Source organism: Ursus arctos, unplaced genomic scaffold, assembly GCF_023065955.2.
Source record: "Ursus arctos isolate Adak ecotype North America unplaced genomic scaffold, UrsArc2.0 scaffold_29, whole genome shotgun sequence".
Taxonomy (NCBI): Eukaryota; Metazoa; Chordata; class Mammalia; order Carnivora; family Ursidae; genus Ursus; species Ursus arctos.
This window is the reverse complement of record NW_026622974.1, coordinates 7,883,462-7,907,500: the sequence shown is the minus strand read 5'-3', so window position 1 is coordinate 7,907,500 and position 24,039 is coordinate 7,883,462. Positions and strand designations below refer to the sequence as shown.

At 45.6% G+C, this 24,039-nt stretch overlaps 1 protein-coding gene across 3 annotated transcripts in view; it reads left to right on the top strand.

Moving 5' to 3' along the window:
* Window positions 1–2,471: 2,471 nt before the first annotated feature.
* The window catches only part of ADGRF5 (adhesion G protein-coupled receptor F5), a 101,260-nt gene continuing 79,692 nt past the window's right edge, over window positions 2,472–24,039 (top strand). For 2 of the 3 annotated variants that reach the window (XM_048219550.2, XM_057304045.1), the window contains exon 1: window positions 2,472–3,024. The gene's annotated coding sequence lies outside the window, so the exon portion shown is untranslated. The remainder of the gene's footprint in view (window positions 3,025–24,039) is intronic. The other variant, XM_026507301.4, reaches the window with a different exon arrangement.

The following is a 24,039-nucleotide window of genomic DNA, read 5'->3' as shown; positions in this document are numbered from 1 at the left end:
CCATCCCAGGACCCTGAGATCATGAGCTGAGCAGAAACCAAGAGTTGGATGCTTACCTGACTGAGCCACCCAGGTGTCCTGACAATTCTGTTTTTAATGAAGTAATACTCATTAAGAAGAAACTAAATTGAGGTGCTATGAAGAAAATTCAAACTATTGGTCTGATAAATCTTTCCTTTATTAAAGATAGATGTGTATATTAAATTACAATTAATTGCCCCAAACTAGATATTCAGAATCCCGCATATTTAGGGGTGTTTTTATAGATGGTAGATTATGGATCTCTTACCGTAGTTTGTACTCTAATCAGACAACATCAACAGGGGCTTCCCAGACAAATGCAGCCCTTACACATGCACGAAGTGACTTGTTGGCTCAGAAGAACCACGGGAGGCCACCGGAATACATGTGCAGCAATTCTAGGGGTAACATTGACGCAGAAGTGCTGAAAACCGTGACAAAAAATGTTTCTAAATCCAAACAAACCTCAGAACTCGATTTGTGTGGCAAGCTCAGCACTGTGGCCCCCTTATGCCTTTTGAGTTTTAGAAAACACAGTTTGATTTATTAGGGAGCTAAGAAAGGCACGGCGCGGGCGTGGGGAAGGGAGCGTGGAGCCTGCCTGGGGTGCCCGGCTTCTGGATGAAATGCTGGCCTACCCTGTCATTTTCCTGCTGTCGTCTCCACCCCACTGTTTTCCGGCCTCTGTTGGACCCCCGTGCTTTTCGTCCCCTCACCCGTCCTTACCCGCCTCCCTTTCTTGTTCCCACATTCCCTTCCTGTGCCCCCTTTCCTCTCCCTTCTCCTACCCCCATCCCCTTCTCTCCCTCTCTCTCCTCACCTCCCGCATCTTCCCATTTTCTTTCATCCTTACTAACTTTGCTCCTCCTGGCTGGCCTGTCTAAAGCTTCGTTTTTCGGAATAGAGGTCATTTCCTCCGCACAAACTGGCACTTTAATCAATATCGAACAAGAGCCCTGCAATAGCTCCTGGGAAACCGCTCCACTCTGCCAGGGTGCAACCTGTAAAACCTTCATGACAATCTTATGTTTTCCTCTGAGTCCTGTGTTTTTCCCTTTGCCTAAAGGGGGATAGCTGTCTCCTGCTATCACTGAACTTCCACAAAGCCCATCCTCCTGGGCCCTGGGTCCGGGATGAAACAGACACAGTCCAGGACTTTGCAGAGTTGACAGCTCAGCTGCAGGCCGGGGACATCGGGTGGGTCTTCATCACCTTGCGAGAAGCATGGTTTGCTGAGGAAGAAAAGCAAGGGGGCCCGAGAATCAGGAAAAAATGTTAACTGAGGGAAGTGAGATTTGAAGGTTGGGCGTTGGGGGAGGGCATGCTTCAAAGAAGGACGCCCAGTAGAGGGGAAAAGTGGGGGAGGAGGGAATGAGAAGGGGGAAAGGGTGGTGGGCTTGGAGATGAGGTGGGAGAGGTTGGCCAGCACCCGGTGCTGAAGGGGCTGGAAGCCACGCAGAAGTGTTTGGCCTTGGGTCCTAGGCCACAGAGCGAGTTGAAGCGTGTGAATCATATCAGGAGGATTTGCATTTAAAAGCAATTATTCTGATTGCGGGGAGGAGAACAGTTTGGAGGTGAGCCGAAGGTCTGCAAGAAGACCACTGGTGTGATAGGTCTGTGGTCCGTGCCTGCTCACACCCCCAACCCAGCATTTTCTGCCCCCCTTGCACCAACTTCTGGGTACACTGAGTTTGAGGCCTGACTGTCACCTCTCCAGACAAAAGGTCGACAGTCTCGCCTCTTTTTTTTTTTTTAATTTTATTTATTTATTCGATAGAGATAGAGACAGCCAGCGAGAGAGGGAACACAAGCAGGGGGAGTGGGAGAGGAAGAAGCAGGCTCCCAGCGGAAGAGCCTGGTGTGGGGCTCCATCCCATAACACTGGGATCATGCCCTGAGCCGAAGACAGACGCTTAACCGCTGTGCCACCCAGGCGCCCCGACAGTCCCAGCCTCTTGATAACTCAGCTGGTTAAAACCACGCGCCCATAGTTCCAATCTTCTTCCTATAGCTTCACGGTGTGCAAAAGCTTCGCAGTTGCATAGAGACTGTATTGAAAGGGTTTAATGTTTAATGTTTTGGTTTAATGTTCTGCTGTCACCATCTTGAAATCCTTAATTTGTGGATGAGTGGCCCTGCATTTACATTTTTTACTTTTTTTTTTTTTTTTTGCAGAGTCCTGCAAATTATGGAGGGGGTTCTGCTTCTAGCAATCTATGGATGGAAGCCTTCAGATAATTCTTTAAACTCCAAGGCAAAATAGCCGGAGGACGTTAGCGGTTGTCCCAGGGTGAGACACAGAATGTTGCCAGCATTTCCAAAGACAGAAAGGAGAGCGTCTTTCCCTATGATGGCAAACAGACTCTTCAGTCCTGCCCTGACCTGCGTCTCTTCAGTGGCTCTGTAACACAACTGGACTGTGGCCAGAAAATGCTTCAGCCCAGTGGGAGAGGACGAGGGCATTCTCAACTTCTGCAGAGTTAAACACTTGGAGAAATTTCAGGAAGAAAACACTTGGTGAAAGGTAAAGCAAGCTGGCCCATCAGCTCCCTGACTGCTGCTTGGCTCGTTCACATTTTCATGGGTCTTAGCATGTTTCTTCTCCTCTTTCCAGTGGCCAAAGGACAAGTTTAAATTTCTTATTTCCTCTAGGGAGCCTGGAGAAAGGCAACAGGCACCAAATACAGGAAATCATGTGGAGAGGATCTCTTATTTATTACGGTTCCCATATTACTTCCCCTCCCCCAGCCTCCGCCCCCACCTCCAGCCACAATGTGTCTTCCAGCTTTTTCCTGCGGCAGAGAACAGAAGGCAGTTCACCTCTGCTCCCTGAGGTCTGCGTGAGCCCTGAGGTTCTCTGAAGTCTGGTCTCGTGAAACCCCACCCTCCTGTGGTTGTGTGATTGAATGGGAAGCCCTTGAGTTTCCCCTCACCTAAGAGGTTCTTGGGAAGATCTTCAGTCAGGGTCAAATTTTAGGAGGCTGCAAATCACAGAAGAGAAAGGTAGGTCCCTGAATTATTTTCTCCTGTCTTGACGTGAATCAAGCGGCTCTGAAGTAGATGTGTGTGTCCATACGGCTTCTCTAGTTGGTGCCGGGTTTTCAACATGTGTGTCTTGTTGAGATTTACTGATTACTTGGACTGTGAGAAAAAACTGTGAGCAGGGAGGTGGCATTCGGGGTTTTTGAATTTGCATGTCTTCGGATAAAGAATGCTACCTAGCATGGTACATAAAACATGAAGCCGATTCTTATTTTCTTGGGAGGGCAAATCTCATTAGAAGTTGCATTTTTTTTTTGGCTTCTGCATAAGGGGAAAAAGCTTACCTCCTGCCTTTTTTTTTTTTTCCCCAAAACATAGACCCCTATCATGATTTTTTTAAAATTTCTTTCTGAGGTGGGCTTTTTTTTTTTTTAATTTATTTTTTAGGTTTTTTTTTTTTTCCAGTTAAAAATGTACCAGAGTTCACAGAGGATTTCTCACAGAAATAGAAATAGGTGTTTCTAATTTAGAGTACCTATAAGTTATACGGAAACGAGCAAGCATTCTGTTCAGGATCTGGTGGACTTCCATATTAATTTTCCATGTTTGAAAATATGAAACAATTGCTCTCTCTGCGGTTTCCTGAAATTAGATGCGAGTAGTGACAATGTCTATTGAGTGATGGCTGAGAGGCTGATTTTATTTATTCTGTTGTGATAACTGGCTGCCGGGATGGTGCTCACCCCTTAGCTGGTGGGTTTCGTTGGTCGCTATTGAGAACCAAGATAAGGCATCAACCAAGACCTGGAGAGGGGTCAAGCTTTATTCAGATAACAGGACATATTTCTCTGGATTATTTTTTTGCCTTTTTTTTTTAATGATTTTTTATTATATTATGTTAGTCACCATACAGTACATCCCCGGTTTCCGATATAAAGTTTTTTGCCTTTTATATCTGTATTGTTTCGTTTTTGTCTTCACAACGAGCCCTTCCTCTGGGAGAAATATTTTATGGTGACTTCACAGAATATCAGTGAATTTACAGCCATTTATTGAACATTGGCTATTTTCCCCAAGCTTATTTAGTTCAGATGCTCGTCATTTCTTGCCACTTATGAATTCTACCTTACCACAGTCTCTCTCCATTCCATCCTCCATATTCTACTATAGGGTTCTTGGGAAAATGCAATTCTGATAATGTCACTCTCCTCAGTGAAATATTTCCTCTGCACCCCATTGCTTACCTCCTTGCTACTTAAAGGGTAGTCTGTTCTGGGACCAGCTGCATCACACATCACTTGGAAGCTTATTAGAGATGCAAATTCTCCATTCCCTCCCCAGACTTAGTGAATCTATATTTTAACCAGGTCCTTGGGGGAGTCACATGCACGTTAAAGTTTGAGAAGCCCCAACTTAAGGAAGGCAGGCAAGATCTTCTAAATTTATTCCTTTTTATCCCATCCAGCCTTACCTCTCACCACCCTGTCTTTCTGGCTATACGGAGCACCTTCTGTTTCCCCAAGATGTGAGAGCTCTGATGCCTACTACATCTCTGTGTGCTGTTCTCCCTGTTCAGGAGGCCGCCATTCATCTTCTCTACCCAACTTCCATTGCGGCCTGATTAGTCACCCTTCCATCCCCTCATCCAGTCCGCCTCAGACCAAGTATCTCTCAAGTCTGTGCTTTCTGACACTGGGTGAAATGCTTCTGTCATGGCCCTTAGCACATTGTAGTATGACTGCTATGCTTATTTTCATCTGTGAGGGTGACTGGGCTTTTATTTCTGAATCTAGAGCTCTTGAAGCAATGCCAGGTGCAGAACATGTGCTCAGTCCGTGTTTATTAAATTCATGAAGAAATGAAGGAACCCAAGAATGGATATTTTGACTGAAGAGCCCACATTAATTACCAGACTGTGATCTATAGTTTGAAGTTTTCCAAGGAGATTGCCAATCCCCATAATATTTTCCCATGCTGTCTTTTATGAGACTTTGTTGAATTTTTTTCACCAAGTATTTTGAATACCCACTATGTGCGATACCTTTCAGAATTTTTTTTTTTTGGTAGAGGGAGAGAGAGTACATGTGCGTGGGGGTGGAAGGGGCAGAGGGAGAGGGAGATAGAGAATCTTAAGTAGGCTCCATGCTCAGCATGGATCCCAATGCAGGGCTCGATCTCATGACCCTGAGATCATGACCTAAGCCAAAATCAAGAGTTGGACGCTTAACCGATTGAACCACCAGGCACCCCAAGAATCTATTTCTTTATGTCTCTATGGATAGCCTCTCCCATTAGGTATTTCTCTACCAGTGCCCCTCCTGTCAGAGTCTCTAAGTCAGAGACTTACAAATTTTTCAGCAACTAGGTACTGAGCACCTGACTCATACCAGACATTGTGCTATGTGGTTGAGGTATGATGGCAAATGACATATACGTGAGTCCCGCCTCCAGGCAGCTCCCCTTACAGAGAACACATTCGTTATCATCCTCTATCCCCCTTCTCCTTAAAAGGCATTAAGGAAAACTGAAGTCTGATCTCTAATAAATATTGGCACATCCAGGTGAAGGCATTGGGCACTAGAAGGTAGTGTGATTTAGCAGAAAGAAAGCTGGATTGTGCTTCGGGGCCCTGATTTAGTCCTGTACCCGGAACTCACTTGCCGTGTGAATGAGGGTGGGGCCACATCCAGTCTCTGAACTTTGATTTTTCTCTAATGGTGAGCCAGATACAGAGTTATAAGGAAGAGAAGCTTCTGCCTTCGTGAGCCCATAGAGATGATGATGTCCAGGGAGTCTCTGCACTCACCTTCTCTTATGCTGCACGATGATTGAAAGGCAATGCTCTGTAGTACTCTGAGTCAAGCTGGCGAAGAAGAGATCCGAAGGGAGTTATCGAGTTACTCTGCCATGCTCAGCCAGCAAGCGCAGTGTGGCAGGAGTGCCTAGGGAGCAGTGCCCTGCAGCTTGAAGAGACCCACTTGCCATTAGCTGTTGGGTATAGAGCCGGTTGAAGTAGGGCAGCTAAGGAAGGAGCCTGTGTCATCCTCAGGCAACCTCTGTCTTTGGAAAGCAGCCAGAAGAAGGGAAGAATGTAGCTCTTCCAAGTAGTACGGGACAAATTTAAAAGCTTCAAGACATATAGCCAGTCCCTGACCCTCACTCCAGCAGAGTTACAAAGATTTCCCTTTTCTTTCCACCTAAAGATTTGTGTCTTAACCAGATGTCACCTAGAACCAAATGTTGGGCAGGGCATGGTATACATTGTCCCCATGCTTGGTGCTCCCATGGGACACCTGGAAAGTCTGGAAGGAAACCAGCGTCTTCTCTTTGTTCTCCAGTCACAACCACCAGCTTAGTCTGAAACAAACTGCTTGGGCAATTCCAGGTAATGACTCTTTCCATCTTCAAGCCCTCTTGTCTTGCTCTCTCATCATCTGGAGCTTCCAAAGGAAATGCCCCCTGGACCTCCTGGATTCCTTCTTGCTTCCTGTTACTTATCCATCTCTTTGCCTCCATACTTCCTGCATACCTGCCTTGGCTATAGTTGCCTTTCAGCAGCCAAAGTGTTCTCTGCGGATCATTTCCTAACCTTTCAGGTTAACATTAATCTCTGTTAGTAAGCGCAAGTTGTACCAACAAGAAGGTCAACCTGCATATGGGTTTCTAACGACCTCCCACCAATTTCACAATGTACCTGAGATCAACCTTGGCTGTACCTGGTCAACATTTCTTTGTTAATCAGAGGCATGTGGTGGGCTAGAAAGAGGGAGACCTGGTTTTGAACCTCCCTTCTGCCAATTCCTTTTGTAAGTAGCTGTGTCTTGCCAAGTCTTAGTTTCATTTCTGGAAATGCAGATAATCTTTAGTACACAAGGTCGTAGAGATTAATTAGCTTCAGTACTCATGTGTTGCCTCAAGACATACATCAGATCTTAAAAGAGGAGGCTGGCCAATGTGGTGAAAATGGGAAAATTGTCATTTGCAGACTTGTTGAAGGAACCAGGAGATATTCAAAGTAAAAAGTTGGTCTCATAGCACGTGGAGATTGCCTTCAAATATTTAAAGATCGCCCCATGATGAGTGGAAATTATAGGGTAACAGGTTTTAGTTCAATGTGTGGAAGGATTTACCCACCATCAGGACTGTCTAAAACCGGGTGAGCTGCCTTGCGGCGTGGTGAACGCCCTGTCCCAGGCGGTGCGCCAGCCCCCTGTTAGCCCACGGCCCTGCTGTTCCCGAAGGGATGCCCGCGCTGGGTGGAGTCCGGGTGATGACCTCTAGGTCCTTCCCGCTCAAAGCTACCAGGAGTCTTGTGATGTCAGTTTCCCAACCCAAACCACCAAAGGGGGTTTGCAAAAAAAAAAAAAAAAAAAAAAAAAATCAGGCTGTAGAGTGATCATAGTTGCATTTTTACTAAGTCGCCCAACATATCTGCAGCGATCATTTCTAAATAGGGTCTTTGCCACAACAATAGAGCTACAGTGGACTTCCAGGAAAAGCAAAAAAGAAATGAGAACAATGAGGTGGGAAAAGTTCACCCCAAACCACTCTTCTTGGGTTACTCTTTAACTAGATTGTGGGTTCGTTCTTGTGCTACAAACACATTCTTATTTGATGGAAAATTGCCACATTTTGGTACATTTTCTACCAAACTAGGTTTAGGCAAGTAATAGCAAGACTCCGAGCTTTGTCTCTGATCTCTGCTCTATCCGTAAAACAGAAGCACCACTCTATGAATATGTATCCTTAGCTATTCAGAAATCTAATTTTTAACAGCACAAAATAAATGGTGCTACTGTCCTCTAAATCGTGGGGACCAGGAGTGGGAAACATGGCTCTTGTGGAGAGAGGAGAGCGGGCTGGGGCTGTCTCCCTGCTCTGAGCTGAGGTCTTCAGCCATCATTCCCACCCATATTTCCTTTTCTGCTAAATGAGCCCCGTTGATTACAGCCTCTCTGCCGGTTAAGGAGCTGGGGACTTAGAGTAGAGAGAATTTAGCTCAGGTGGGTCCTAGGTGCGTCATCTATTGCTGGGCTGTCCCAGGCTTCTTTGCTAATACTTTAGCCTTCGTGGCCTCAGAAGAACTGGCTGATCATGTGTGCTTGAAGCCTCACATCTTCTGCAGTCACTCGGGGAGCGAATCAGTGTGCCATGCTCTCTTCAGTCTTGTTTTAGAATCCCAGAGCAAAAGAGCGGTGGTCCTTTCCACAGAAATGGGTAACAGCAAATGCTCCATTTTGTCAAAGCCAACTATAATATATATAATTCTCCAGGTTTACCTAGGCTTGCTTTCTTAAAAACAATGTTAAAAAATCCCTTTGAAATATAATCAACTGTGCATGGCAAAATCATAGCAACCCATGCAGACCAGTGTGTTTATTTTTAGACGAACATCAGCCTGGCCAGCATAGCAAAGCAACTGTCTAATGTCCAAACTATGGCCCTGGGAATTTCCTCTAACAAGGCTGTGTTTCCGTGCATTGTTACAGTACAAAGGGCAGGAGGCCTGAGTGGAAGGCTCATGGTAACCCCGCCCAGAGAGAGATCTGGAACCTGTCATTCCCTCAGTCTACATGGTCCTGAGTGCCGGGGTCAACATGGAGGTCGCCCGCCAGCTCTGGGCAGATGCAAATGAGTAGACATGTATGATTATTTCATCTAAAAATATCCCAGAGACCCGTGATGGCATTTCAAAAGTAAAGGCTCAACTTTCTATTGGCAGCCAAGGATCTAATCTTCACCTGTGCTGTGAAGTGGATTCTGGTCTAGCTCAGAAACAGGGATGCTATTCAAAGATCCTGCATTTGACCACAATTAACAAAGGAGTTGTCAATCATTTTGTAGTAAAAAAGCATCCATGCACATTCATATAGACACACACACACACACACACACACACGGAGAACAGGTATCAGAATCACCCGGATCTTTGCTATTATCCTAGGCCGGTTTCTGTTCCTTGATTTATTTATCTACAAAATGGGTGCAACAAAACTCATGTCCTATTAGTTTTGGGAAGGAATAAGGTACAATATTACAAATAAACTGACTCAAACTAGACTTCTGCTAAAGTTTTGCATTTGGGGCCTAATATGCTTTGAGCACCTTACAAGAAATTACTGTCAAAATACTTACCATCAAATCTCCGGAGGTTTTGGTTGTTGTTGTTTTGGGGGTTGCTTTTTTGGTTTTGTTCGTTTGATCTTTTCTTATTATTTTTTTGCCGCTAGAGAAAAAGAAGCCTAATCTGTTACTTCATTGGCAGGTGTTCTAGTCGAGTTGTCCTGTCTTTGTCAAGCTGTCCCTAACGCTGGGGAAAGTCGCTGCATTAGTACTCGAGGTTGTAACACTTAGGGTTGTATCTGGGGGTCACTGTGGGAGATGAAGGGGTAGGTCTCAGGTCAGCATGTGGCGGCCTCAACCCACTCTTTGTAGGGTCTGCGACCTGCATTCCAGCAGCACTGTGTGGGGCTGGGGCCCCTGCCAGATCAAAGGCCCGAGGGGCAAGGGGACACAGGGCAGCCCTGAGCTGGGATTGTGGGACTCCGCTAGTAGGTGGATGTCCAGCCCCCCCTCCAGGTCTGCAGATGCAGGAAAAGGTGTTCTAGCCCTTTGGTGAAAATGCGAGAATGTTGTGAAAAACGCCTTTATGGATTGTTTTGTTTGCAAGTGTTTATTATCAGACACCCCTCAGGAGTTCACAGGGCAGGTTGCGAATGTCCGAATGTCCGAAGTGGGGCCTGGGAATTTCCTTCTACAAAGGCCCTGCTTCCTCTCTTTGTTAGTCCTCAGAGAACAAGTGGAAGCATTACTAGAGATCCTGACTTAACCCTTTCTCCTGTCCACCCCTCCCGTGTCCCCACATCACAGAACAATCATGCTTCCAGCCTGTTAAGAAGCAGAGAAATTTCGGGGCCCGTGTGTGCACCTGCAGATTTACGTGCATGTGTGCATGTGTGTGTCAGTGTGTGTGTGTGTTGGTGAGGAAGACATAGATAATAAAGCACAAAGCGTGTCATTTTAAAAGCTTTCATTCAGTATCATAACATGCACCCCATCATGGTTTAGACCAGGTAAAATTTCTACTTTCTTTACCATCTCTGCTTTCCTGTAAAAAGGCTGACCCAGGTTTAGTTCCCTGTCCCCGGAGCAGGACCCTTCTAGAATGATAGTTGCTGTTCTCATCTGGGATCCGCTTATTGCCTAACGTGGGACACCATGATTTGAAGAAGCAATCAACCCAGTGGTTTATTGACCTTACGCTACATACCTAAGCTCTACTGGGCACCAAGGGGAAGCCGAAGTTCTGCCTGTGAGAAATGTCAAGAATATGTAACATTTACACACATATATAGACACACACTCGTGTGTTATAAGTGAGGATGCAAAGAAGCCAGCTAACTGTAGAGTCTACGTCTGGGGCGATCAGAAGAGTTACACGAACTCTCACCCAGCTGGAGACTCTAAGTATCTCCAGGGACGTTTTCACAGTGTCTCCACTGTCCACAAATCTCCAAACACCAGCATGACCGAGTGCATGAGTGCACATAGCCACACATGCGTACATTCTTGCACCCACACGCATCACTCCCTGGAGATAGCGTGCCTTCCCAGAGGAAATAACTCCCTTGCTTTCTCACACCAACTCCATGAAAGGATCAGCTTCAATACCCATCTCTTCCTCCCCCTTTCCTGTCTCAAGAGATGACCTTTCCCGCATCCAGAGCTCCGCTCTCCTCGCCCCCTCCATCCCCCCACCAACCCCAGTGACCTCACTACTGTCCTCTCTGATTGACTCTTTCCCGTTATCCTTGAATCCTACACAGGTCCTTCTCATTTGAAAACAACAGGAACAGCAAATCTTCCCCAACCCCATACTGCTTCTCATCTTCCTTTGCTTTTGCCAAATACATTTTTGAAGAATTTTGGATGTGCCCGTCTTCACGTCATCACCAAGCACTCACCCTGCAAACCGCCAGGTCTGTCTTCTCATCTGCCCTCCCCCGTACACGCTGGTGAATGCTCTTGCCCAGATTCTCTCCGACCTCTGTGTCCCTGAACCTATCGCATTTCATTGCCCACAGCACCTGTTCTTGACGACAGCCTCCCCCAGTCTAGTCCCTGCCTGCTGGGGCCCCACAGTCTCCCTCCTGCTTCTCTCACTGAGCCTTCTCCGTTTTCTTTGTAAGTCCTTTCCCTCTGCTGTGTCCTCACCTTCCCGATGGCTGTGATCTGGACCCCCTTCTCTTCTCCATCTACACCACCTCCCCGCCGCACTCCATTTCTCTGTCTAGAGTCCTCTTTTCTCCTTTCTTCGTCAAGTAAACTGTTTGCCCTCCAGAGCCCATTTTAAATGCTACCCAGTGACTTCTTTTTGAGGGCCCCCCATCCGTGTGCACAACTCACCTCTCTTCTAGCTATTGGCACAGCAGTTCCCCAAGCCTCTGTTAGAGGTCTTGTGTATTTGTATTCACAGCAGTCGTTCACTTGCACATTCTCCCAGGAGGCAGGGGTGACGTCTTACTCATCCTTTTATTCCCAGCCCCTGGCTTGGTACCCAGCACAGGTTTTCAACCCATGTTTGATAGAGAATTGGGAATGTAAAAGTATCCTTTCACAGACATTTTGGTAAGCTCATCCCTGAGCTTGAATAACACCTGTACTGTTTTGTTATGGATGTATTAGGAAGCTTTGCTTTTAATATAATTTTTAAAAAGATTTATTTATTTATTTATTTATTTATTTATTTATTTATTTGAGAGAGAGAGGAGGAGAGGGGCAGAGAGAGACCAGCAAATTCCCCTTTGAGCACAGAGCCTGATGCAGGTCTCAATCCCAGGACCCCGAGATCATGACCCGAGCTGAAATCAAGAGTCGGACGCTCAACCCAGAGTCACCCAGGCGCCCCTGATTTTAATATAATTTTTAAAGCTAAGCTATGCACATTTAGGATACTAACAATACTTCACTTTTCCCCCAAAATCGAAATCACAATTCTTAACCCTTCCTATTTGAGTTTTCAGTCCCTGTTTAAGTGACAGCTTGGACTTCATGTTGAATTTAAATTTCCCTCGGGGAGAATTTGTGAATGTGTCCTGAACGACAGTGTAAGTTCATGCACCTGAAGGGGGGGCCGTGTTAGAAGAGCACCGACAGTTTGTCGAGGTCGCCGCTTCACGGGGAGGCTGGCATTACGTAAACCGCACCTTCAGACCATTTGAAGCCAGAGAAGGATTCGCACAGTTGTCTGCAGGAGGACTGCGGAAGCCTGCACCCGCGGTCGGTGCAGAATCCAGCCGACCTCTGTCCCTCGGGAGCGTGCCGGGCAGGACCGCGCTTCGAGGACAGAGCCTGAGGCTCCCCCAACTCCGCATCCTCCCCGGGGCCAGCAGGAGAGACTAGGGGACTGCGCGTTATTTTGCAGACTCTCATCCCCTTAAAATCTCTATGTTGGGTTTTTGTGATAATGTGTGGAAAATATGAGCACAAGAGAACTAGCCATCGCCCGCAAACGGACTAGAGCACTGGGCAAAACACAGATAGCCAGGCTCCACCCGGACCTTTTCCCACCTGTGTGTGCAGGCAGGTGGGAATGAGGCCGGGGTAGGGGGCAGTGTGCAGAGTACAGGCTTTTCAAACAGCATGCGAGATGGTGCTTCCCAGGTCTGACGCACACCGAGCTGTGCCGCAAGTCACAATATTTAGAAATATCTGCCAGCTTGTGTTTAGAAAAGTGTTTGCGCTGGTGGCGTAAGGGGCCCCTCCCTGCATTCCTCTGGGCAGGTTAATAGTTTGGCCATCTGAGCTCATCTTTGCAGGGACCTTCTTCCCGGCAAAGTTATAACCCTTCTCTGAGCTACAGGTTTGGAGGAGAATCCTACACTGCTTTGTACCATGGCTCACAGAATCATGTGTTTAACTCTTGGTGTCTTTATGTCTTGGCAGTTTGTCTTAGAGCACAAAAGAGTGTAGTGACAGGACCTGGGATTGGGGTTCGGATTCTGGCTCAAATTCTTCACTTTGTTTGCCCTCCAATCTGTATAGTTTTTAAACGAGGCTTGGCAAATTGATGGACTGTTCTAAGCCTCCCTCTCTCCGACGGGGGTGGCTAAGTGGTTTAAAGATTGTTGTGAAAATTAAATGACATCGTGCATGAACAATTTCTTAAAAAGGGCTCAGCCTAGACCCTGTGGCGGGGTTGGTTCTCCCCTACAGACAGCGATTAATAATAACAACAGAAATATCATCGACACCAGCAACTGAGGAACAGAGAGATTAAATAATTTGCTCAAATTTACATAGCTAGTAAAGGGTAGAACTTGGACTTGAACCCAGGTACTCCCGTGCTAGAGCCCATGCTCTTAACCTCTTCCAGCACCTCTGATCCTGTGCCATCTCGACGATTCATTCATAACAAACATTGAGCGCTCGCCTACTCTGTGCCCAGCACTGGCTGGTGCCGGGCACTCCACAGTAGACAGATGGGGTCCTGCCTTGGGCGTGAGGGTGGGGAAAGGGGGGATCACAAATAGACCATTCCAGGGCAGTGCGGTAAGGGCTTTGACAGAGGGCAGCGAGGGACAGAGGTGTACCAGAGGGAGTCAGAGGCAGCCTCTCGCAGGGAATGACCTTGACCTGGACCTTGAAGGCCAACGGGAGTTAGACAAGTGAAAATGGAAGAAGGAGGCAGTTCTGGGCAGAGGCTGGAGAACACAGAGCTTGCAGGGCACTGAGGGGATTCCAGGGGAGAGAGGAAGATGAGGACAAAGTGGCAGAGGGAGGTGAAGCTGGATATGTAGGCAGAAGCCCTAAAGATTAAGGGTTTTAGCTGATGGTAATTGTGTCATTTTGAGAAAAGGAGAGATTCTCCGTGAACTAAGCCAGCAACTCCCCAATCTGTCAACGTTTCTCTAAACATACATGGAGCTTTTGATTCAACAGGCCTAGGCCTGGGGACTAGGCAACAGTATTTTTCTCAAAAAAAAAAAAAAATCATGCTCTATCTCGTGGTTATTAAACTTTTGTGCACCTCAGAATCACCTCTGGAAAGCTTGTTTAAACACTGATCACTGGGCCCACCGCCCAGGATTTTAGAACCTGGAGGTCTGGGTGGTCTCAAGAATTGGCATTTCTAACAAATTCCCCCGGGTGGTGTTCGTGCTACTGGTTTGTGGTCCTGCAGAGCAGGATCTCTGATCATATAGCCAAGATCTTAGACCAAATTATTTATTCGTGATTCTTTTTTAAATTTTTAAAATTTAAATCCAATTTAGTTAACATATAGTGTATTATTAGTTTCAGAGGTAGAGTTCGGTGATTCATCAGTTGCATACAACACCCAGTGCTCATCACATCACGTGCCCTACTTCATGCCCATCACCCCGTTACCCCATCCCTCCACTCTCCTCCCCTCCGGCGGCCCTCAGTTCCTTCCCTATAGTTAAGTCTTTTAATAGTTTGCTTCCCTCTCTGTTTTCATCTTATTTTATTTTTCCTTCCCTTCCCCTATGTTCATCTGTTTTGTGTGATTCTTTTAAGGAAAGGTTTTGTTTTGTTTTGTTTTAAGATTTTATTCATTTATTTGTCAGAGAGAGAGCACAAGCAGGGGGAGTGGCAGACAAAGGGAAAAGCTGGCTCCCCGTTGAACAAGGAACCCTGTGCAGGACTTGATCCCAGAAACCTGGGATCGAGACCTGAACCAAAGGCAGACACTTAACCGACTGAGTCACCCAAGCATCCCTGTTTTGTGTGATTCTTAAGCTGCATTAAAATTTGAAAACTCCTTCTTTTCTCTAATGCTCCTTTAACTTCTGAATGTTTCTGTAGTTGAAGAAACTTTAATCCAAATATTCCCGAAATTCTGGTTGATTCTGATCTGTAAGTGGTCAAAATACGGTGACTTGTAGGTTTCATTGGAATTTCAAAAATCAACCCTTTGAAACTTCTGTTTGCAAAGCAGGAAGTCATTTGTTGCCCAGAGCAAACACTTATGTGAAGGGTTTGCCCCTTTGGAGGCCTTTAGAGCCTCAGCTTTGGAGCACGTTTCTCTACCTTTTAAAACAGTTTGAATCTGAGTCTTTACGGAATGGGCTGTGAATGTGAAAATAGGCGACCTGTGTCTTTGAGTGTGGCCAGCTGGCTAAGGCCAACAGATAGCCCAACGGTTGTTATTTCCTCCCTGATAGATAAGGCAGGAAGAGGTTGGGAAATACAAAGTCACCTCAAACAAGGGAGGAATGAAAGGGTGGATGGAGAAGAAAGGATCCTGGGAGCTTCATGCTTCCCTCTGCTTACAAAACAAAGCAAAACAAAAAAACCCTACCTTTCTTAATGTCGTGGCCACAAACTAAATTTTTCACACCAAAGACTGAGAAGAAAAAAATTGGTGTGCAAAATAGCAAGTGGCCAAATTAATAATTATTAACACAAGTGATGGCTCAAAGTGAGGCTCCCAGGAGCAGAAATAGACACAAGTCATAAAAAACCAAGTTTCTGTGAGGGTTTGATGAGCTATCCAGTAGCTTAAATTTCTTTATCCATAGTTTTTTTTTTTAAAGATTTTATTTATTTATTTGACAGAGATAGAGACAGCCAAGGAGAGAGGGAACACAAGCAGGGGGAATGGGAGAGGAAGAAGCAGGCTCATAGCGGAGGAGCCTGATGTGGGGCTTGATCCCAGAACGCCGGGATCACGCCCTGAGCCGAAGGCAGACGCTTAATGACTGTGCCACCCAGGCACCCTCTTTATCCATAGTATTAAAATGCAAACACCATTCTGAATAACTCAGAGCATCTAGACATCCTCATCCATCCAAAGCAGATTCAATTCCATTAACGGTCTCTGTTGCATATAGAACAAATGGGCTAAATACACATTGTAGGATTTTTTCAATACTACCCTATTTTGCCCCTTAGTTTACCAGTGAAATTAGTGGAGTTCTGCATTCCATATCCTCACAACAAAATTCCACATTTAACGAAAGTCACCTTTGAGTTTTGAAGTGATGAGTTCAAAGGGAAGTTACTAAAAATAATTAAAATGAGCAGTAATTGTATAAAAAGGAAATTAGCAGAACATGACTTTCATTGAGCCCAAGGAACAATAAATTTGGATTAATTTGCTCTTTCCCCTCATTTATTTAATTTCTACATAGGGATTTTAGTTGAAGTCCCCCAAAGTTATCAGTTTGTTTGTCTGCTTAGTTGCTCTGAGCTCCCACAAGCTCACGGGGCAGCCAGTGTCCTCCCATTTCCTGATGCCCCCGCCACAACTTTGAACTACCTCGGTTCCAATCCCTGCCTGCAGTCAATCCGGACTGCTGGAGCTTGACCAGTCAACACCTATTAAAGCAAGATTTCCACCCCTACAGGTAGTTAAGATTCACACACACACACACACACACACACACACACACACACACACACACTTTATTGCCCTTCTGCTTTATGTTGCTACATAGCACTTTTGCTCATCTGATATATAACTTATTTGTTTATTGTCTGGATTACTGGCAGAAAAGAAATGATGGTGTCAAAGGCTAACTGAAAAGCTGTAGGCAGTTAAGTCAACAGGACATGAGCAGACATCAAGAAGCCCATGGTCGTGTCCCCCAGGGCACAGAGGGGCAAGAAGTTTGATGTTGGGGTGTCAGAAGAGCCTGGCAAGATCTGCGTCTGGCATAGGCGTTCCCCAGTACTGGCCTGAGGGTGGAGGAACCCAGCGCTGTCCAAACTGCAGCCTGGCAAGGAAGGGAGGGAGCAAATACCTGGCTCCCCTTTCTTTCCATCCTGCAGTCTCCTGCTGGGATCTCCCACCTTCCCATTCTTCCCACTGCCCTCCAAGATGACAAGGTGCTGCAGGATGTGGGATAGACCTCCTGCGCACAGAGCAGGGGAGAGAAAGGTGGAGAGGGACCTGGAGGCTCGCCAGCACTCTTCCCCAACTAGATTGTAAACTCCTACGGGACAGCTGTTTAAGTCACTGCTTATCTCCAGGGGGTAGGTTAGTGTCTGGAGCATTGGTTTTCATCGATATTTGCTGAATGAATGAAGATGTATGGCTTACAAGAAGAAACACATGAAAAGAGGATTTGAGTAACACAGAGTGTGCGAAGCACATCTGCACCGTGGCTTTTATCATCTTTAAATCCACCCTTGCTCATAATGCTTTCGTGGGAAGGGATGTTTTGAAGGGCAGGCAGACCTGGCAGAAAAGAAGGAGAGGATACCTGGCATCTAATCGCACACATATTACACTAATAAGTTATCCAGAAGTTCACTTTATACATTTCTAAACTCTTGCTCGCCGCAGAGCTAGGTTTGATGAACGATAGATGGCCCCCAGGGCTGTCCATCCAGCAGCACAACTACCATGGTCTGAAGGCGGTGCTCTGGGATCCACAGACGCTAGGGTCCTGGGAGCGGTCGGCCCCCAGCCACCCCACCCCAGGCAGGACACAGGGCCTCGGACATGAGGCAGTTCTGGGTTCCATCCTCTCCAAATCAGCTCTGAGACGGAGTTTCTTTTTTTCTCTCTCTCTTTTTTTAAATTTATTTTTTTATAATAATTTTTTATTATGTTATGTTAGTCACCATACAGTATAGCCTTAGTGTTTGATGTAATGTTCCATGATTCATTATTTGCGTATAACACCCAGTCTCTTTTTTTAAATTTAAATTCAATTAGCCAACTTACAGTACATCATTAGTTTCCAATATAGTGTTCAATAATTCAACAGTTATGTATAACTCTCGGTGCTCATCACGTCACGTGCCCTCCTTAATGCCCATCACCCACTTACCCCATCCCCCACCCACCTCCCCTCCAGCAACCCTCAGTTTGTTTCCTAGAGTTTAGAGTCTCTCATGGTTTTTCTTCCTCTCTGATGACTTCCTATTCAGTTTCCCCTCCTTTACAGTATGATTCTCTGGGCTGTTTCTTACATTCCACATATGAGTGACCGTTTCTTATACTCTACATAGGAGTGAAACCATCTGATAATTGTCTTTCCCTGACCGACTTATTTTACTCAGCATAATACCCTCCAGTTCCATCCACATTGAAATAAATGGCAAGATTTCATCCTTTTTGATGGCTGAGTAATATTTTATATATTTATATATATATATATATATATGCCACACGAGATGGAGTTTCTTGTCTGTAAAATGGGACAACAATGGCTCCTCCCTTTCAGAGCTGTGGAGGCTTGCTTGGAGCTTGACCCATGGCCTGACAGGGTGTAAACACTTGGTAGTAACTGGAAGGATCATTTCTTTTTTTTTTTTTTTTAAAGATTCTTTATTTATTTATTTGACAGAGAGAGAGAGAGACAGCCAGTGAGAGAGGGAACACAGGCAGGAGAAGAGAAGAGAGGCATCAGGCCCTGAGCCGAAGACAGACGCTTAACCACTGAGCCACCCAGGCGCCCCCGGAAGGATCATTTCTGGTGCGAGATGGGGGCTTTAATCTTGACAGCGGAAGGTGGAAGGCTCTGCTTTCTGCGTTGGAGCCATTCCCGCATGGTCTTGATTAGAGAGGGGGAGTCAGGAGGTAATAGCACAGCCGGCCCCAGAGGACTGCTTCACCCCCGGCCCCAAGCAGGGCTTCCTGCTTCCTTCCTTCAAGTCAAGTGAAGCTGAAGCTGGTTTCCCTTCTGACCCCTGGTCAGAGCCACACACCACACTTCTTTTTTTTCAGGTGGCCTGGGGGGCTCAGAACCGTGCTGAGAAAGAGGAGTGTGTGGCTCTTCCTTCCTCTGGCCGGGGAGCGGTCTCCAGAGGGAGCTGAAGTGAGGAGCAGGTGGGGGCCTCGGGGCAGGGGGAAAGGCGAGGTCATCTTCCCTCGGAGGAGATGGGAAATGCCTTGGTGAGTCTTGGAATTCACAAGGGCTTCCTTCTCTGGCTCTCCCCCACTTCTCTTTGGAATGGCTTCCTCCGCCCTCTTTGAGTCTGTACCCCTGAAAGGACTGCTCCCAGATGATGCTAGTGAATGAAGAGAGAAGGAGCAACCCTCAGACACCAAGGTCTCCCAGGCTTGAGTGAGGAGTTTGCAAGAGACCCTCTGGACCTGGTGGCCCCGAGGGCGGCATGTGGGGGGACCCCCTAGTTGCAGGCAATAAGGTGATACACCATCTGTAGAGAGTTTAAAATCAGTAATAAAACCACTAAAAGCCTTTTTTTTTTTAAAGATTTTATTTATTTATTCGACAGAGAGAGAGACAGCCAGCGAGAGAGGGAACACAAGCAGGGGGAGTGGGAGAGGAAGAAGCAGGCTCATAGCGGAGGAGCCCGATGTGGGGCTAGATCCCATAACGCCGGGATCACGCCCTGAGCCGAAGGCAGACGCTCAACCGCTGTGCCACCCAGGCGCCCCACTAAAAGCCTTTTAAAATATTATCACCACATGGTAGCAATTCCAAGCACCGTTGGTGACAAAATACTCTCCCTAAAAAATCTTTTCTTGGTCTAACTTCTAAAGGAGGGCTGCCTTCACGGGTGAATTTCAGCCATATAAGCTCCTAATGATTGTACTTTTATTCCTTAGTTTTAAATAAAGATTGTATTCTATCTAGAAGTTAATTTACAAAACTCTCAGTCGGACAGTGACTCCCAACACAAAGGGACTCAGCTGCACGTGCTTGTTTCCTTGTAAGTGTCTGAGCTTGTTTCAAGTGCCTCTAGCCCCTGGGCGTGACATGTCCCCGCATTTGAACAGAGAGAAAAAATAAACAAGGGTTAGCACGGTGGTTGTATAGACGAAGAAGCTGAACGGGAGTTGCTTCAACTCTATTACTCTATGGGACCACATGGAGTTTTTATTTGTGTTTAAAATTTAAAATGGTGAAGGGGTTGCCTGGCTGGCTCAGTTAGTTAAGCAGCCAACCCTTCGTTTCAGCTAAGGTCACAATCTCAGGGTCCTGGGATCGAGCCTCCCATTGGGCTCTGAGCTCAGCGGGCAGTCTGCCTGGGATTATCTCCCTCTCCCTATTCTTGTGCTCACTTGCTCACTCTCTCTCAATAAATAAATAAATAAATACATAAATAAATAAATCTTCAAAAAGATTTTTTTTAAATAAATAAATAACATTTAAAACAGCGAAGGAGAGTACGACCTGCAAATTTTATTCTTTGCATTTGGCAGATGCAAAATTCACCTCCCCCTTAAGTGTTCTATTGAATTTTAATATTTTAAAGTGAAATGCTTTCTTTTTTAGCTGTTTTAAATCTGAATAATTTAATCAAGAGAATAAGGATTATTACGGAAAATAAGGTTCTCATCGTTCTCATACTCAAGAGGGAGGCATCAGTAAGAGATCTGGTGCAGACGTCAACCATGCCCGATGCCTCCACGGTCCAGAATTCCCTGCACTGATCACCACCTTCTTCACTCTGATTTTGCGATGCACAGAAGTAGGTGTGTGTGTGTGTGTGTGTGTGTGTGTGTGTGTGTGTGTGTGTTAGGGAACCAATTCTCTCTTTAAGTCATTTCTTGGTTCCTGGAAAATTTCGTTTAATTAATTAATTTATTTATTTTTATTATGATATGTTAGTCACCACACAGTACATCATTAGCTTTTGATGCAATGTTCCATGATTCATTGTTTGCGTCTAACACCCAGTGCTCCGTGCAATACGTGCCCTCCTTACTACCCTTCGCTGGGCTAATCATAAAATTATACGCAAATATTGTTCCTCTTAGAGCACGTAAATAATCCCTGGGCGGGCTCCTGATGCAGAAGGTGACTCTAGCATTTGAGAAGGGACAATATGGGAGCATTTCTAACCTACTAGTAAGAGATCCCAGGGCCAGAGGTCCTTCCTAAGAGCGCCCACACTCAGTGAGAGCTCAGCGGGTTCAAGTAAACAGTCCCAGACGCAAGTACACCGAAGTGTGCACACGTTCTGCCACGTAAAGCACAAAGGCCAGCTCTTGATGGCCCTAATGAAAATGGAAAGTTGAACAGCATGAGAGGAATTCAGGAAAGGACTAAAAATAATACATGGTTTTCCCTCTGTTAATGTTCCAGGTCGAATGAGGCAAACTTAAGGGGTGTGGGCCCGGAATAATCATGTAATTGTTGACATGTACCTGTGTTCTGTGTGCTATGTATCAGACCTAAAAATAGCTTAGTGGTCCCCGGAGGCAGACTTTAATTTGTAGAAGGCAATGTAGTTAGGAGAGGTCTCGAACTTGGAAACTTGGACCCCTCATTGTCCTGGGACGGGCTGTTGGAGCTGTGGGGGGGTGGGCAACTTTCATGACGCAGGATGACCGTGTGCCCTGACAGTAGGCCATTTCAAAGGACAGTAGCCACGACCGTGAACACCGTTCCCCGAATCTCTTACCCATCTCTTTCTGAAAAACTCAAAAAGTACAGGCTAGTATCCAGAGCACCTTGCCTTTGGGTTACCAACTCGACGACCAGGCCGCCTAGAAGCTCAGACAGACTCGGAGTTTGCCATAATGTTATGGGAAATGAGAAGAGATCAGTGAGTAAACAGGGTACCAAAGTGATGCCGTATCCTCGGCTTAGATTTGGGGAGACAGGAAGTCAATAAATCTACGCATAAACCACTCAAAGTGAACAACGAATGCTTTTCCCCAACATTAAAACAAACAACGTGTTTTGAACAGGAGCCATTTTCCTGAGTAATACAGGCACTATCTGGGAATTACGTGCCCTTAACATTTTCTTTAAAAGTAATTTACTACAGGGGTGCGTGGGTGGCGCAGTCCGTTAAGTGGCCATCTCTTGATTTCAGCTCAGGTCATGGTCTCAGGGTCCTGGGATTGAGCCCCGCGTCGGGCTCCCTGCTCAGCACTGAGTCTGTTTGTTACTCTCCTTCCCCCTCTGCTCCTCCCCTCGCTCATGCTCTCTCTTTCAAATAAATAAGTAAAATTTTTTTAAAAAAGTAATTCACTACAGGTAATTTAAAACGTGGTGTTCTTGGTTTAACAAGTTAAGTGTGAAGTGTTTGGGTTCTCGAAGCTCAGTCATGAGCTCTGTTGTTTTTTCAGCATTCCACATCTCTATGCTTCTCAAAGGCACATTCTGCCTTTCCCCAGGGAGTTTAACTTAAGAAGTTTTGATTAACTTTCATGTGTTGCTTCATTTTCCATTCTCACCACTGCTGCCCCCAATTTTATGCTTCTCCTCAGCGGCCCTGGATTTCGGAGCCTTTGTTGCTCTTCCTAGACGTAGGCGGCATCAGCCAGTCTTTCTGATTTCTTTCTCAAGCAAACACTGTCGTTGTGCCTGACATATTATGTATTCTTGAAAGGACATTTAAAAAGAATGCATTATTCTTTTGAAGAATCGAGAGAAGTGTTAGTCCAGGGACAGAACTGTTAGACATGATGTTGGAGCCAGGAGTGGTGACTCTGGATGAGGTGAGATGTATACTTTTGTGGGTGGCAAGTGTTACCACAAAGTGGCCTTCTCTGGCCAACTCGAGCTGATATTGGCCTATTGGTGTCACCTCCATATTGCGGGTCTTGGCAATTTTATTGAGCATCGGTTATGTGCCAGGGATTTCTAGCTCTGTCTCAGAAATTACTTCCACTCTTTGGGCAAGATGCTGGAGTTCCTTCCCGTCCATGTAGGGGGACTCCTGTAACCCTATTAACAAGCAGGGCATCACGCAGGGGGCATTAGTATGCAGAGTATTAGCAAAACCATGCTGTGACCTTGCTTTTGGAAATATTGGACTCCCCAGATGGTGTGCATCTAGCCAGCTGAAGAAGGGAGGAGGATAAAACCAGTCTCCCCTTGATCCATTTATTCATTAAACAAGTTTTAATTGGACACCTATTAGGTTCCTTTTCACTGTTACCTAGTATTTTAGTTCATATTTTCTTTTATAATCCTATTTCCAAGTTAATAATTTTTAACTAATTTTTTAAGAGAGAGAGAGAAGGACCGTGCTTAAGTAGGGGAAGGAGCAGAGGGAGAGAGAGAATCTTAAGCAGGTTCCATGCTCATCGTAAAGCCTGACGTGGGGCTCCATCCCACAACCCTGAGATCATGGCCTGAGATGAAATCAAGAGTCTGATGCTTAACCAACTGAGTGGCCCTAGTGAATAATTTTTAAAACTAATAGTTTAAAAATAGTTTTTAAACTTTCAGTTCTTGAGTGTTCAATTTTCTGCTTTCTTAAATACATCCCTAACCCAGGTTCATAGCTGCCATAGGAATAAAATTTAGGGAGTCCGTGAATTTGAATGAGAAAATACCTTTATTTTCACCAACCCCCAATTATAATTTAGGACTTTCTTTAATTAGGAACATAGGCAGCAAACCACCACAGTATTAGCTGTACCTATGACTTTGTCACCAATAGAAATCCCAGATATTTTCATATCACATTTCTAGGTTGCAGATCCTCAAATTCCAGTTTGTTCTTATTACTACTTAAAATTGTGTAATTATATTAAACCTGCCTCATTAACTCTTTTAATTGAAAACATTAACAAAGTAGTAAATATATTACTAAGCCACACTGTGTTTTGATATTTTGATAACTATATTGCAATGTAATTATTTTCCTTTGTAATCCTGTGTATTTTGCTTTATGCAAAATATAATTCTTAAAAACATAATTCTGAGAAGGATCGGTAGTCTTCACCAGATGGCCAAAGGAGTCCATGGCACACAAGAATTTTTTACCCTGTTTTACTAGTGCTTCCAGCCAGAGTCAATGAGACACAAACTTTTTCAGTCTTCACATGTCTGAAAATATCTTTACTTTGCTCTTGTCCGTGAATGTTCTTCCAAGTATGGAGCCAGATGATGTCACCCTGGAAGAAAGCACAGGTGAGAAAGGACAGTGGGATCCTGGACCCCACATGGGGCATGCCAACTTTTAAAGATCAGACAGAGGAAGCAAGGCCATGAAGGAGGTTGATAGGAGGAACCGGGGGTGAGAGGGGAGGGCGGTAGGAAGAACACCAGAAGAATGGTTGCCATAGAAGCCAGAAGAATATGGGGTTTCAAGGAGGGAGTGGCCAACTCTCTCCAGTGGTGCTCCAGGGTC